The sequence below is a fragment of the Doryrhamphus excisus genome, linkage group LG6 (assembly GCF_037039965.1).
Source record: "Doryrhamphus excisus strain RoL-2023G ecotype Guam linkage group LG6, RoL_Dexc_Guam_v1.1, whole genome shotgun sequence".
NCBI lineage: Eukaryota > Metazoa > Chordata > Actinopteri > Syngnathiformes > Syngnathidae > Doryrhamphus > Doryrhamphus excisus.
Window position 1 is genome coordinate 19,803,619 of NC_136362.1, and position 13,453 is coordinate 19,817,071.

The 13,453-nt window shown below is 41.3% G+C and overlaps 1 protein-coding gene across 2 annotated transcripts in view; it reads left to right on the top strand.

Annotated features, from left to right (window-relative positions):
* gpc5c (glypican 5c) overlaps positions 1–13,453 on the top strand; it is a 107,130-nt gene that overhangs the window by 89,949 nt on the left and 3,728 nt on the right. The gene's annotated exons all lie outside the window — the stretch shown is intronic.

Genomic DNA, 13,453 nt, shown 5'->3' on the forward strand with positions numbered 1-13,453 from the left:
GCACTGGCGTGCTTAAGCACCACCTGGCCAACAGATGTATTGGCTGTGTCGTGATATGGATGTTACCAGTATGACTGCCATTTCCCTTAACCTTTCATGTGGAGTTTAGGGGTCTGAATGTTGATGCTGCCGTGTAAGCTCGGGCTTTAAGAAGAAATAAAGACAGCTTTGCTGAGGCAGGAAAAGGATCTGGTCCACATGTGGATTTGGGAGGGGTAATTCACTTCAGTACTTTAGTATTACTGGTGTCCAAGTCTGTTTTCCTCTGATGACCATTCACTGGTCTTACATTGTTTTATTATAATTGCTCTATCCAATCATCCATTCCATTGTTTTTATACTATCTTCCTTCTTGTCTTTCGCCATAGCTTGGCACGCTCTGTCCCGTGGTTTTATGGCACAGAGAGGATATTTAATCTGGAAGGGCTCCCTCAGTGCACAGTCATCAAAGGATAATGGTTCTCATTAGCCAGCATCATCATTTCCTTTATAAGTAGCATTAGTTAAGCCTTTATGATTGAGGCCCTGCAGCATTTCTTGGGGACACTGGTTTGGACACACCGAGAAATATGTGGCAACAGGTAATTAACCGGAGGAAGAGTTGAGTTACTACCCGAGACATTTGCATAATTGATTCCAAGGTGTTAAGATTTTTGAATCGGTGCTTGGAACATTATTACATAGTACCAAGAAATGCCAAGAATGTACTCGGAAAATATGCTGCAAGGCATTTGTTCATTTAGAAAGAATCTTGTATTACAAGTGTAGCCTTTGTAGGAGTAGATTACATTTTGAAGATGGTTTCCAGAGAGTATCGGGTGCCGGTTATAACTCGAATTGTATTGTCTGCATGCGGTAATGATAATGGCTTTATTTTTTGGAGACATGCTGAACAAGTTCCATTGAGTAACATCACATGTTTGAACTTGTCCAATTCAACACACCCGACTTAGAAGAAGCAGAGCTCTTCTCCATGTCTCAGCAATTACAAGTATATAGTGTATATACAAATATATGAATGAAGAAATATATAATTAGCTATAGAATAAATAACAGGGTTTTTTGTTGTTTTTTTTTAATAATAGGCTGCATGGTGGGGATGTTTGCCAGCCACACAGTCAGGAGCTCTGGAAGATCTGGGTTTCGATCTCCGTTGGCCAACTCTATGTGGAGTTTGCATGTTCTCCCCATGCATAGGCGGGTTTTCTCCGGATTTACTCTGGTTTCTTCCCACATTCTAAAAACATGCTAGGTTAATTGGTGACTCCAAATTGTCCATAGGTATGAATGTGAGTGTGAATGGTTGTTTGTCAATATGTGCCCTGTGATTGGCTGACCAGTCCAGGGTGTACCCCACCTCTCACACGAAGACAGCTGGGATAGGCTCCAGCATGCGAGTGACCCCTGTGAAGATAAGCGGTATAGAAAATGGATGGATGGATATCAGCCATCTTCTTCTTCCATATACCCTGTAAACACTAGCTGTGTCCCGATGCGATACTGGATGTCGATCCTATCATTTGCATTGGCTTACATGTACAATCTCTGATACGCTCTGCACGCAGATACAAGCAGTCCATTCCAGATTCGGCTCCAGTACTTCTATCCAGCTGTGCCGGATCCAGCATGCAGATCATAGCAGGCAGGACCCACATCGGACGAGTGCCCGTCACCCATATCGATTATTGCTGACTATCGTTCTCTCTTTGAGTAATATCACTCAATCAAGGCTTTTCTAACATTCCACACTATAAAATAAGTAATACATTCATATATGAATCGTGCTGACATCGGATCGGATTGACATCGGTTTGTTAAACTGGCTCATGTTGCAACATTGAGTTACTTCCTGACATAACACCCATATACACTTTACCACTTGTCAGGCGTAGACTAAACGTTTCATCTGTGATATATCCCCTCTTCTGAGACCTGACCAGCTCCAGCTACTTTCTGATTATCCTAGTTTATTTTACTCTGTGTTATTAATGTCTATACCCAGAATTATCTACAGTGCACCCAGACGGAGGAGGTTGTGACCCCATTGAGTTTCTTGAGCACAACCCAACCCACTTAAAGTTTTTGTTACCGTTGTAACATAGTGCTGAACCAAAATAAGCAGACATTCCACAGATATTGGAAAACAGAGTAGATGGATAATCAGGGATGAGTCTGAACCTTGTCTCGGCCTGTTAGGGTCAAATAGCACAAGGTGAATGAGATAAAACATGGTCTTGGAGTTTTCCCTTTGGGTAGAATTCTCTGTGATACAGGTACTGCAAACTTGTTTCTTGAAAGTCTCACCTGAAGTCAATGTTTAGTTAATGTTTAGTTACTTAGCACTGCATGAGTGGTACAATAATGGAATTCCGTACCAATGAGTTTAGTATAGACTCAGTGACTAACTGGAAGTCAGTCTGATGTAAAGTATGTTCTAAATGTGTGTGTGCAGTCATGCTCTGCGTGACCCGTTGAACTATTTTGTGTTGGTTCTCCCCATTTCTTGTTCTATTTTGCAAGCAGTTCCTGTTTTTTGCCATTTTGCGGTCACCTTTGCTCCTTTTTTAGTCCCAGCTGGTGGCAATTGGCAATTAGTTGGCTCTTCAGGAACGCGTGTGGCTTGTCCCAGGGCTGGTTCATTGTGAATGTGTTGATGGCATTGGACGCATGTCCACTTCTATGTTTTGATGCTATCAGCTAGACTGTCTATTTTCTTTCCCTTTTTCCAATTTGGAAGCACCCTATTGTGAGTCTCTGCGACTGCTTGTGCTCGTATTGAAGACTTTTTTACCCGCACTACGCTCCTGTGTCTGCATCCTGGGGTCACAACCATGCTAAGACGTGACAAGTCATTTCATTAAATGGTCTTATTGACTGAAGGGTTGTGAAAGCCTTTGTCATTTATCCATAATTGATGTTGCAGTAAGAGGGGCGGGCTGGAGTAGCCCTGGTATGACCCGATTGGAGATCAGATAGGATGGGCACCAATAGCACATTTTGTAGTAATTTAAGGTTCTCATAGATTACAGTGTAAACTCTGACAGCAGCTTCGACGCATGGAGGGACCATCAATACCATCGGTACCATCACACCACATTGTGGAAGCAGCTTGTCGCTAAAGCAGTTGCTCATTGCTGTCACCGTTGTTTTGGTCAGGAGGGATGGGAGCTTGGCTTGGCTGGGGTTGATGCAGGATGGAACAGGAGCTTGCCAGAGCGGTTTGTTTATACCAGGGGTGCTCACACTTTTTCAGCATGCGAGCTACTTTTAAAATGACCGAGTCAAAATGATCTACCCACTACAAAAATGCAAAACATCTATTTATTTTCAAATGTAATGAGGATTATTTGTACGTACAATGTATGTTGATGTACCTTACATAACCAAATGAGCCAATATTGCAAAACACACATAATTAACTATTAACATTTTTTGTAATTACCTGAGTTTACTTTGATGACTTGCACTGAATTGAATCAGCCAGGGATGCATAGTCCGGACAGTAGCTGCTGATCATTGTGAAAAAAAAAGTCCACCTCCCATTCCGTATGGAAGTGATATGTTTTTGCCTTTTTACTTGGTCCAGCTACTTCACTCATTTTAGTGACCATAAACTTTAGCGAGGGCTTAAAATCTGACGCAAATCGCCGACTTGCTTAGCACTTTGCATCGTTGTTTACGCATGAGCGGTGACCTAAAGGTCAAAATTCAGTTGTCATCTGACTGGTTGTCCTGTATGTCAATCAAGTAACGGGGATGGATGATAGGCTGACATTGTAAGTTCTGCTGCACTTAGAGACGTTGTTTGATTTGATTGGTCACCCGAAGGGCAACATTCAGTTGTCATCTGAATGGCTGCCCTGTATATCAATCAAGTGATGGCATTGATGCTAGGATGATATTTTTTTAATGTCACGCCGCGATCGACCAGCGATCGACCAGTACCACCTCCGCGATCGACCGGTAGATCGCGATCAACTTAATGAGCACCCCTGCCCTAAAGAAACAGGTCAAGACAGACAGCCACCCACAGAGTCTGGGTTCTGTTCAAGGTTTTTCCTTGCGTCCGTCGCCAAGTGCTTGCTCATGTGGGGTTCAGTTGGTTTCTCTTTTAATTATTGAGGAGCGTGATCATAGACCAACCTCATGAGTAAAATGCCTTGAGATAACATTTGTTGTGTGTTGGCACTTTATAAATAGAACAAAAAAGGAAAATGTAAGGAAAAGGGGGGAAAATGAATAAATACGACTCATGGTGTGTGTGTAAACATGGTTTAGTAATATATAATAATATTAATGAAAAACTGTGATAGAGCAAAGCTGCAAAATTCAAACTACAAAGTGTGTTGTTTTTGTCAGCATGAGGCCAAGTTCATAAAAGATGGCTGATAAATACCTCTACACTCACTTGTACTTGTACCATACTTGTACTTCAGAATAGTCAGTGTACAGCTTTGAATTTAAAATGGACTTAAATAACTGGCATGTCCAACGGTGTCCAAAGTGTAAATATTTAGTGTAAGCTCCATTGTAATCTAGCACTACCTTAATCTTCTTGGGTATGGAATTCGCCAGGGTTGCAAAGGTTGTTACTGTAATCCTCTTCCATGATGACATCACTGGTGGAGCTGGTGGATGTCAGTACTTTTGTTACATGCAGTGTCGGTCTAATTTAGGATGTTAAAGGAAAACTGCACTTTTTGGGGAATTTTGCCCATCATCCTATGACATGCATTGCTAGCTAGCTCATACTAACTTGTTTTCCCTCATTAGAATGCAAAGAAAAGGGAAAGAAACGTGTTCATGTTTCACATGTGTATTGTGAATGATGGGCTTCTTCTATCTCTTTGGGCTTTGCCTTTCAGGGTTCGCCACAGCAAATCAATCTCCTCCATCCAACACTGAACTCTACATCTCCGTATTCTCTCTCTCAAACCAACTATCCTCATGTCCTCCTTCACTCCATCCATAAACTTCCTCTTTGGTCTTCTTCTACGCCTCCTACCTGCCAGCATGCTTCTATTAATATATTCACTATCTCTCTGGACACGTACTCATGCCTGATCCTATCCATCCTGGTCACTCCCAATGAGAACCTCAGTCTCTAGACCAAACAACATGGCTGGTCTCACGTTAGTTTTGTATACCTTTCCTTTCATTGCTGAAACTGACTCACGCCTGACATTTTTCTCCACCCGTTCCATCCTGCATGCACACGCTTCTTCACCTCCTTTTCATGATCTCCATTGTTCTGAACTGTTCAGAACTTCAAGTACTTAAAATTCTCCACATTTTGTATCTCTTCTCCCTGGAACCTCAGTATTCCATTGTGAATGATGGGCAAAAGTCTAAAACAAGTGCAGTTTTACTTTAACATTTGGTGTCAGCACCACAACAACGTGTAATGAAATCCACCAGCTTGCTTTTTTCATTTGCTGGCACTTCTGATGATACCATTCCATCACCGCATCACCCATAAAAGAGGAAGCAGACCATTTGTCCCATCATTAGTCTGCAGGTGGTTGGTGGGGTGTGTTGTGGAAGAAGAAAAGGAAGGTGAGCCAAAACGATTCCCAGTGGATCCTTGTCGGGTCTGATTCCTGAGTCCTGACTTATTGCCTCTATCGCACATAGAGGTCGGTTTTGTGATTTGATTGGATTTGAAGATTCAGTCAGTTATGCAAGAGATTACATCAAAGTATCCAACTCGCCCCCTCAAAATCAAACATTTATAACATCACAGCACAACTTTCCCCCCCATCCATGTGATTCTCAAAATACTTTGAAGATAAAAAGGGAAGTAACTTAGATCAGTTGAATTCATAGGAGATTTGTCACGTGGGGTATATAACAAGACTTCACCTCATTTGCGGATTCTTACCGCAGTACAGGCTTGAGCCGGCAGCACCCTAATGATCAGCTAGACTCACAAAATCATGCTTTATCCTTCACGCATGTCTGTCTGAGAGGACAAACCTGCACCTGCCAAAGCTCTTAGGCATATGGTGTTTGGGTGACAGTGTGGATGGCTGTACTGTCATATTATCGAATTGGGTGCTCTGGAGGGGAATAAGAGGCATTTTCCAGTTGCAAATTGGCAATTTCGGTACAGAACCTTTTTTTTAAAGTCTGTATTGACTGGTGAAGGTCACTGTCCTGCCAGGGCCCCTTATGCTATTTGTTTCTGTGTGTGCATAAAGGAGTAAATCTTAATCCAGCCAAAGAGTCCAATGGTCTAATACAGCCAGGAATGGCACTGAGTAGTGAACAGATTCCGGCGCAGTGACCCTTGCTCTGTAGTTGCCATGACACTATGCTTGTTGCTAGGTTAGCAACTGACTTGGATGTGTGCCACATCACTGGCCCAGTACCCTTGCCCTTTTAAAACCCCTTGGTGGCCCATTCAGAACCCATGTATGAGTCTCCGATTCCCAAATGAACCATTCCAAAATTCATGCACAGTTAAGTGTGTTGCTTTGAGTACAAAATAGAGAGGTTCGTTGGAAAGGATGCAGAGCCCCTTGCTGACATGACACCACATGCAAAGACAGAGATGGATGGCCGCTAGCATCCTTTCTTCCATTCTCTAACTATACCTCTTTGTTTGGACTAGAGTCCTTATTTGTTCCTGAATCATAGTTCTTCATCTTATGAAGGCATTTTGGACAAGGCCCTTTTGTGTTCCGAGTGCACAAAGCAAGGTCCAGAAAGACATGGTTGGATGAGCTTGCTATGGAAGATCAAGTACGTCAAACACCTTTGGGATGAAATGGAACACTCCAAAATCTTGTAGAAAGTTTTCCAACAATGCTAGACTTCACCATAAAACTTTTCTCTTTTGTTACAACAAAGATATACTTGGCCAAGAAAGTGGCAGTTTATCATCCATCCATTTCCCATACCGCTTATCCTCAATAGAGTCGCAGGGGTATGCTGGAGCCTACCCCAGCTGTATTTCGGCAAGACGCAGGGCACAACCTGGACTGGTCGCCAGCCAATCACAGGCAAACAACCATTCACACTCACATTCATACTTATGGACAATTTGGAGTGGCCAATTAACCTAGCATGTTTTTGGAATGTGGGAGGAAACCGGCGTACCCGGAGAAAACCCACGCATGCACGGGGAGAACATGCAAACTCCATACAGAGATGCCAAGCAGAGAATCAAACCCAGGTCTTCCCTATCTCCTGATTGTGTGGCCTACGTGCTAACCACTTGGCCAATTGGAGTATTTTAATATTAAAACACTATATTTGATCACACATAGGCTATACAAATGTTGTGTTTTATCTCAGAAGAGTAACGTGTCATTAACATACTGTATTAGGTTGGGAAAAGTCTGGTATGTTCATGTAAAAGCGTGGGGTAAATGATATGAAGATATGAAGATAATAGACTTAATTGACAATTTCATGGAACAAATATTACAATTTAAGATATAAATGTAGGTCAGTGCTTTTGACAGTGTTTAGCCAAACCTTCTTTACAAACCACTGAAAGTTGGGCCACAATGTCTTATTTTTTGCCATTGGCCAATGTTTGTGACTTCACAAATGGACAAAAATTCTCACAGTCGAAAATTATGTCAAACAATGCTACTGTATAATAGATCATAAAAATGCTTGCATGTTTGCATAAATGCAACATTTTGACATTAAAACATATTTTTTTTACAAATGGACACACTGCAAAATATTGTAGAAAGTATTCCCTAAGTGGAGTTGTTGAACATAGAGTGTACGTTCTTTGAATAAGTATAAAAAAAATCAACAAAATAAACACTGGCGCCATCATAAAACATGCACAGTATCTTGTTTGAACATTCACTTTGATGGCATTGCCTGTGTCTTACACTGTATGTGTAAAGCAACTCAGTTCAAATAACTCCACTTGACATTTACTTACATATCAGCGGGTCTCGGCCAGATGATAAAACTTTTAAGATGTGTATACACTTAAAGGCGAGAAACCTTACACCACTCTTCTCTTTCTCCAGCTGCGAGTCTGTTGGTCGAAGAAGCCAACATTTTGTAAAGGTCATACAAACAAATTAGATTCATGCACTCCACAATATTATAACAAACACTGGCTCCTGCATACATTTAGTTTCACAGCAAATAAGAATTCAGTGCACATGTACTGTGGTACAGGAAAGATCGAGTTGGTTAAATCATGAAATAATAGTAGAACCAAACTCAATGTACATGTATAGACATCATCATCCATCCATGCATCACTGTGCAAGTTACACAAGTGTCTTATCTTGGAAAAACACTGCTGTAAGTCACATTCAGTGACCTTGTTGAAAACCCAGATCCACAAACTCCTCTGCGTCCGTTTCCCATCAAATCCCATCCCGTCGCAATAAGATGGCCTCAAGGTCAACGGGGGGGGATCTAAGCCAAGATAATATGTGCAGTATGAGGGAGGTGGAGCAATGTTATTGTCCTTCCTCCATCACATTCCCACAATGCAGTAAATCAAACCTCTATCTTATTTCAGGCTTGATGACTGAGCTGAAACATGTCACAAGTGCTATAAAATCCACTAATAGACAAGGTACCTTTATAAAACTCTGCAGAAGATGTGCATGTCATCGAGACTGTACAAAAAATTATTGGATTGAACATTGGATTGTTAGTGGAAGGATTAGGAAACATAACATTCAAGGAGTTTTGTTTACAAAAGTAAGTGTCAGATTATAAAAAAAAGTGGTTTTGCATTGGACTAATGGGAGAAAGAATAGACTTCGAAGTTTTATAGCTGTAAGTGCTCAGCCTGGAACAGCTGCAGTAGTCGCTCCATTCCTTGGCTATTCAAGTTCACAATACACAGAAAAACATACACTAAATAGTATACAGCTGTATATAGCTGAGTTTGCTTAGGATTTGTCCTTTAATAAACCCTTTGCATCCATGCGTACATCAAGGCATAAAAAATGTAACAAAATTAAAAAAAAAAATGAAAACGGAAAAAGTCCTTTGGGTCACTATGCCCCCCAGGAGTTTCCCAAATAACTTCTTCTGTTGGTTATCCATCCCACTCACCTTTCAACCCTGTTTCTCCCCCATCCTTCCTCTCTTGGCTGGAGCCCGAGGTGCAGCTCGTCCTCTGAGCTGTGACCAGGCATGTTCCAAGCAGCTGTTGTTGCTCCTTGGCCAATTGGAAATAAAGCCTCCACAAAAACAAAACACAGCAGCCTATCCATCTGGAGAGGATGACAAAATGAGGCTGCTCAGATCTATACTTCGTAGCAGCAGCCTGTGAAAATAAAGAAAAATATCCTTCTCACAGCTGTGGCACACACCCACTGTGGGATCTTCTCCAAATGATACATTATTGAACATTATTGCATGCATATAATAAAGACATCCTCCACATTTTATAGTCATTACACAAATGGTTAATGACTTATGGGCAATTATTCCCACCCGTGTCCCGCCAAAGACATTTTGTTTCATGGCAGCCGTGTTTTTAAACCACACGGATTTTTCAGTCCCTTAGAGGTATGTACCAAATTTCGTAGTGATTCGGCTAAACAACCTGACGTTACAGTGAGTGTTTTGTACAGTGCATTAGTTTGCATGAGAAATGAGGAGCCAATCCAATCCATGGGGAGTTTCTAACAGTGCCACCATGTGGCATATTTGTCAGCCAGAAAATAGCACATGCAACACAGTAAAAGTGTGTGTTTTTTACCAAATGTTCACCTTTTTGTGTGCAGCAGTTCATGAGTGGTTCTATTGTTGACCCACACAAACAAATACTGTAGTCATAGCAGTACCCTGTTACCCTCTTCATTCATGGGAGTGCTTCATTGCTTCCGACTCAGGTACCCAGCCCTACTTACTCATTCTCAGACATGAGTTCGAAGAGTTATGCAAAACTTATCCCCCCCAAAAATGTATGTCTTCGTGCCACCGCATACCCTTGAGGTGATTGATTCCATCTGTCTTAATGATGAGTATTCAATCCGCTGTGAGGAAGCCAAACATACTGTTTTCCTCTACTAACCATCTCCATCATCTGCCTGCCTTCTGCTTTTCCATCTTTTCAGTCTCCTTATTTTCAGGATTTACATATGAGCAGGCTTTATGGAGGGTGGATCAATCTGCTTTACACTGTGTCATTATGGCAGCATCACTTTCCATTATCCTCCTGTTCTCCTGGTGTTGGCGCCTCGAGTGTTTGTGTGCATTTATGGACTTAACCACTTTTATACACCTCGTAGTTTTACATTTATGCACTATAATTGAGCATCCACCTGTTTAATGATTAATAACGACACACAAAGCATTTTACTTTTTTTTAATTGCTACTTTCTTACACCCTTTTATCAGGGTGTCAACTGCAGTGGTATTGTACTAATGGGTGGAGCGAGACACACTGAAGTCGGTTGAATGGTTGAAGGACAATCGTGTCTTCTGTGCAAACATCACATAAAATGCTGTCATCCATTGTTCTTTGTTTGCTCCATTGATATTGTGTGATGTCACTTCCCGAGCTGTGACATACAATGTGTTATAAACATTAATGGAGAAGATATACTCTGTAAAAGGTCTCCAACGGGTAGCTTGTAGGCTACCAGTAGCTCAACACCTGCTTTTGAGTAGCTCACCAGCTCAACTCTAAGTAGTTTTATAACTGTTCAATTCAGAAAGTATGCATCTAATGACACATTGCCACAAGATAGCAGAGACGCTCAATACTTCTAATAATACTACTACTACTTGTTAATGATATTTGATATACAGTGCTAATTTTGCCTATACCGATATCAACCAACTAACCCCTCCCTCCTTTAGTATGCTTTACACTTGTATTAACCAATACAGGATACATTCATTCATTTTCTAACCCACTTATCCTCACGAGGGTCACGGGGGTGCTGGAGCCTATCCCAGCTGTCCCTGGGGGCACACCCCGGACTTGTCGCCAGCCAATCACAGGGCACATATAGACAAACAATCATTCACACTCACATTCATACCTATGGACAATTTGGAGTCGCCAATTAACCTAGCATGTTTTTGCAATGTGGGAGGAAACCGGGGTCCCCAGAGAAAACCCACGCATACACGGGGAGAACATGCAAACTCCACACAGAGATGCCCAGGGGTGGGATCGAACTTGAATCTCCTAGCTGTGTGGCCAACAGCCTACAGGGTACATAATAATCCAATCCACTTTATTTATATAGCACATTTTATAAACAGAGTTTCCAAAGTGCTGCACAGACTAGTAAAATAAAAAGTAATAATAAATAAATGGTACAAATCGAATTTAATCCAAAAAGATCAAATAAGAAATAAAATAGTAAAATAGATATTAAAATATTAAAAACAAGAAGCAAAGCAATAAAAGTATAAAAAAAATAAAACCAATTAAAATAAAAGAAATAACTAAAAGACACAGGACCATACGACTCACTCCGAGTTAAAAGCCAGAGAATAAAAGTGGCTTTTAAGACGAGACTTAAAGCTTTTGGGAGAGAGTTCCATAGCTTGGGGCCAACCACAGAAAAGGCTCGGTCTCCCCTGGTCTTAAGTCTCGTCCTGGGCACCACAAGTTGGAGCTGGCCCTCGGTCCTCAGTGACCTCGGTGAGAGTAAATTTGGATGATTTGATTTCAGTGTTACCAGACATATAACTCTCCTTTCTTCTTGTTCAAGTAGCTCTAGTAGTGATACAATTGAGACCCCTGTTGTATAATGTCTCATGGGTGTAAATGTGGTATAGATACTTTTGCAGTTATAACACCTGTTAACATTACAGTTGGTCTTGCATCTTATTTTCATCGGCTCACCTCCTCCTGACCACATTTTACCGCTCGTAATTTAGTTTGATGTCAAAGTTCACAAAGCTTTGCAGCACCAGCAGCATGGATTTTCTCTGATGAAAAAGACACTCAAACTAGTTGGAAGCCGTGTTGTCTGGACTGTAATTGGTTATTCTGGCAGGAATTGTCTCCCTTAATTAGCCAGCTGGTTAACATGCAGTGATTTAGCATTCTGTGTGTTTGCACATTCGGATTCTCTACACTGACTGCTCTCTGATGAGATGCAGCCCATTATCACTGAAACAATAGGCACAATCAGATTTCGGATAAATGATTTCTTTGTCTATTGTAGACTGGAACAATAACGTAAAAAACACTGCTGTTAGGAACAATTCCCTCTCTGTAGAGTTTTGCCTTGCACTTATTCCACATACACACCTGGGATGGCTGTTTCATATTTACCATATTGACCAAATTTCACCATTCAAAGTGAGAAAAGCTATGCTTACATCTATTTTACAAACCCTGACTTCAGTCCCAGCAAACACCTTTAGGTTCACATTCAACAGAGCGGGTACTGAATGAAAGCGTATACTTGAGAACTATTTCAGAACAACTACTAAGGGTTGAAATACTGTGTCCCTCGCATAGCTCTTTCTTTGGCAGGAGCCAAGCACAAGCTTTACATGAACCCACAACACACTTGTCAACCTATTGGAAATCGCACCCATTATAAGTCTCACTCACACGGTCATCACACAGCAACTTAACACTCAAAAGGTGCCTAGGGAATATAAAAGTACCAATACGAGTATAAAATGAAACAATATATATATATATTTAAACGTTTTCCCATAATGCATGTTGTCTGAGCAAAGCCACAACCACACAACCGCTGCCATTCGCACTCTGTAAGGAGATTCAGCCAACTTTCGCTTTCACATTTAAACCTGTTTTGGTCAGGAGGGGATTATTAATTGGTCATAATAGTTTTGTGCCACGATTAAGCGGTTTGCTGAGTAAATTTTTCCTAATAATTCCTTCTCACAATCACAGCATTTTATTTGCCTTATATATCTGCCGCGGCCAAATTCATTGTTTATCATTTATACTGGTGTAAGTCATTTTCTTATTCTTCTTGGAAGTCTCATGATTTGGTCTTGTTTGGTCTTTGGACTTTCAATTCCACCGTCGGCCATCTCTGTGTGGGGTTTGCATGTTCTCCCCGTGCATGCGTGGGTTTTCTCCCACATTCCAAAAACATGCTAGGTTAATTGGGCACTCTAAATTGTCCATAGGTATGAATGTGAGTGTGAATGGTTGTTTGGAAAAGCAGTCGAAAATGAATGAATGAATGGTCTTTGGACTTGTTTTGGTCTGCTGCCCCCTGTTCCCTCTTTTCTATCCTGCAGCAGATTCCTGCCTTGTTCTCCTGGTCTGCGCACCTGTTACCCATCAGTCATTAGGCCTTCATATACCACTCCACTTCCATTGTTCCTTGTCAGATTGTTTGCCTTGTCATGTCTCGTCCTGACTGCATATTGCACGCTTCATTCTTGCTCCTGACCTTTTGTCTCTCTGTCTTGTACTTGTATTTTTGCTGCCTATTGTCTGTAAGTAGTTGAGCAACTTTTTAAATCCTTCTTTGCTACTTTGTACTCTTTTGTTTGT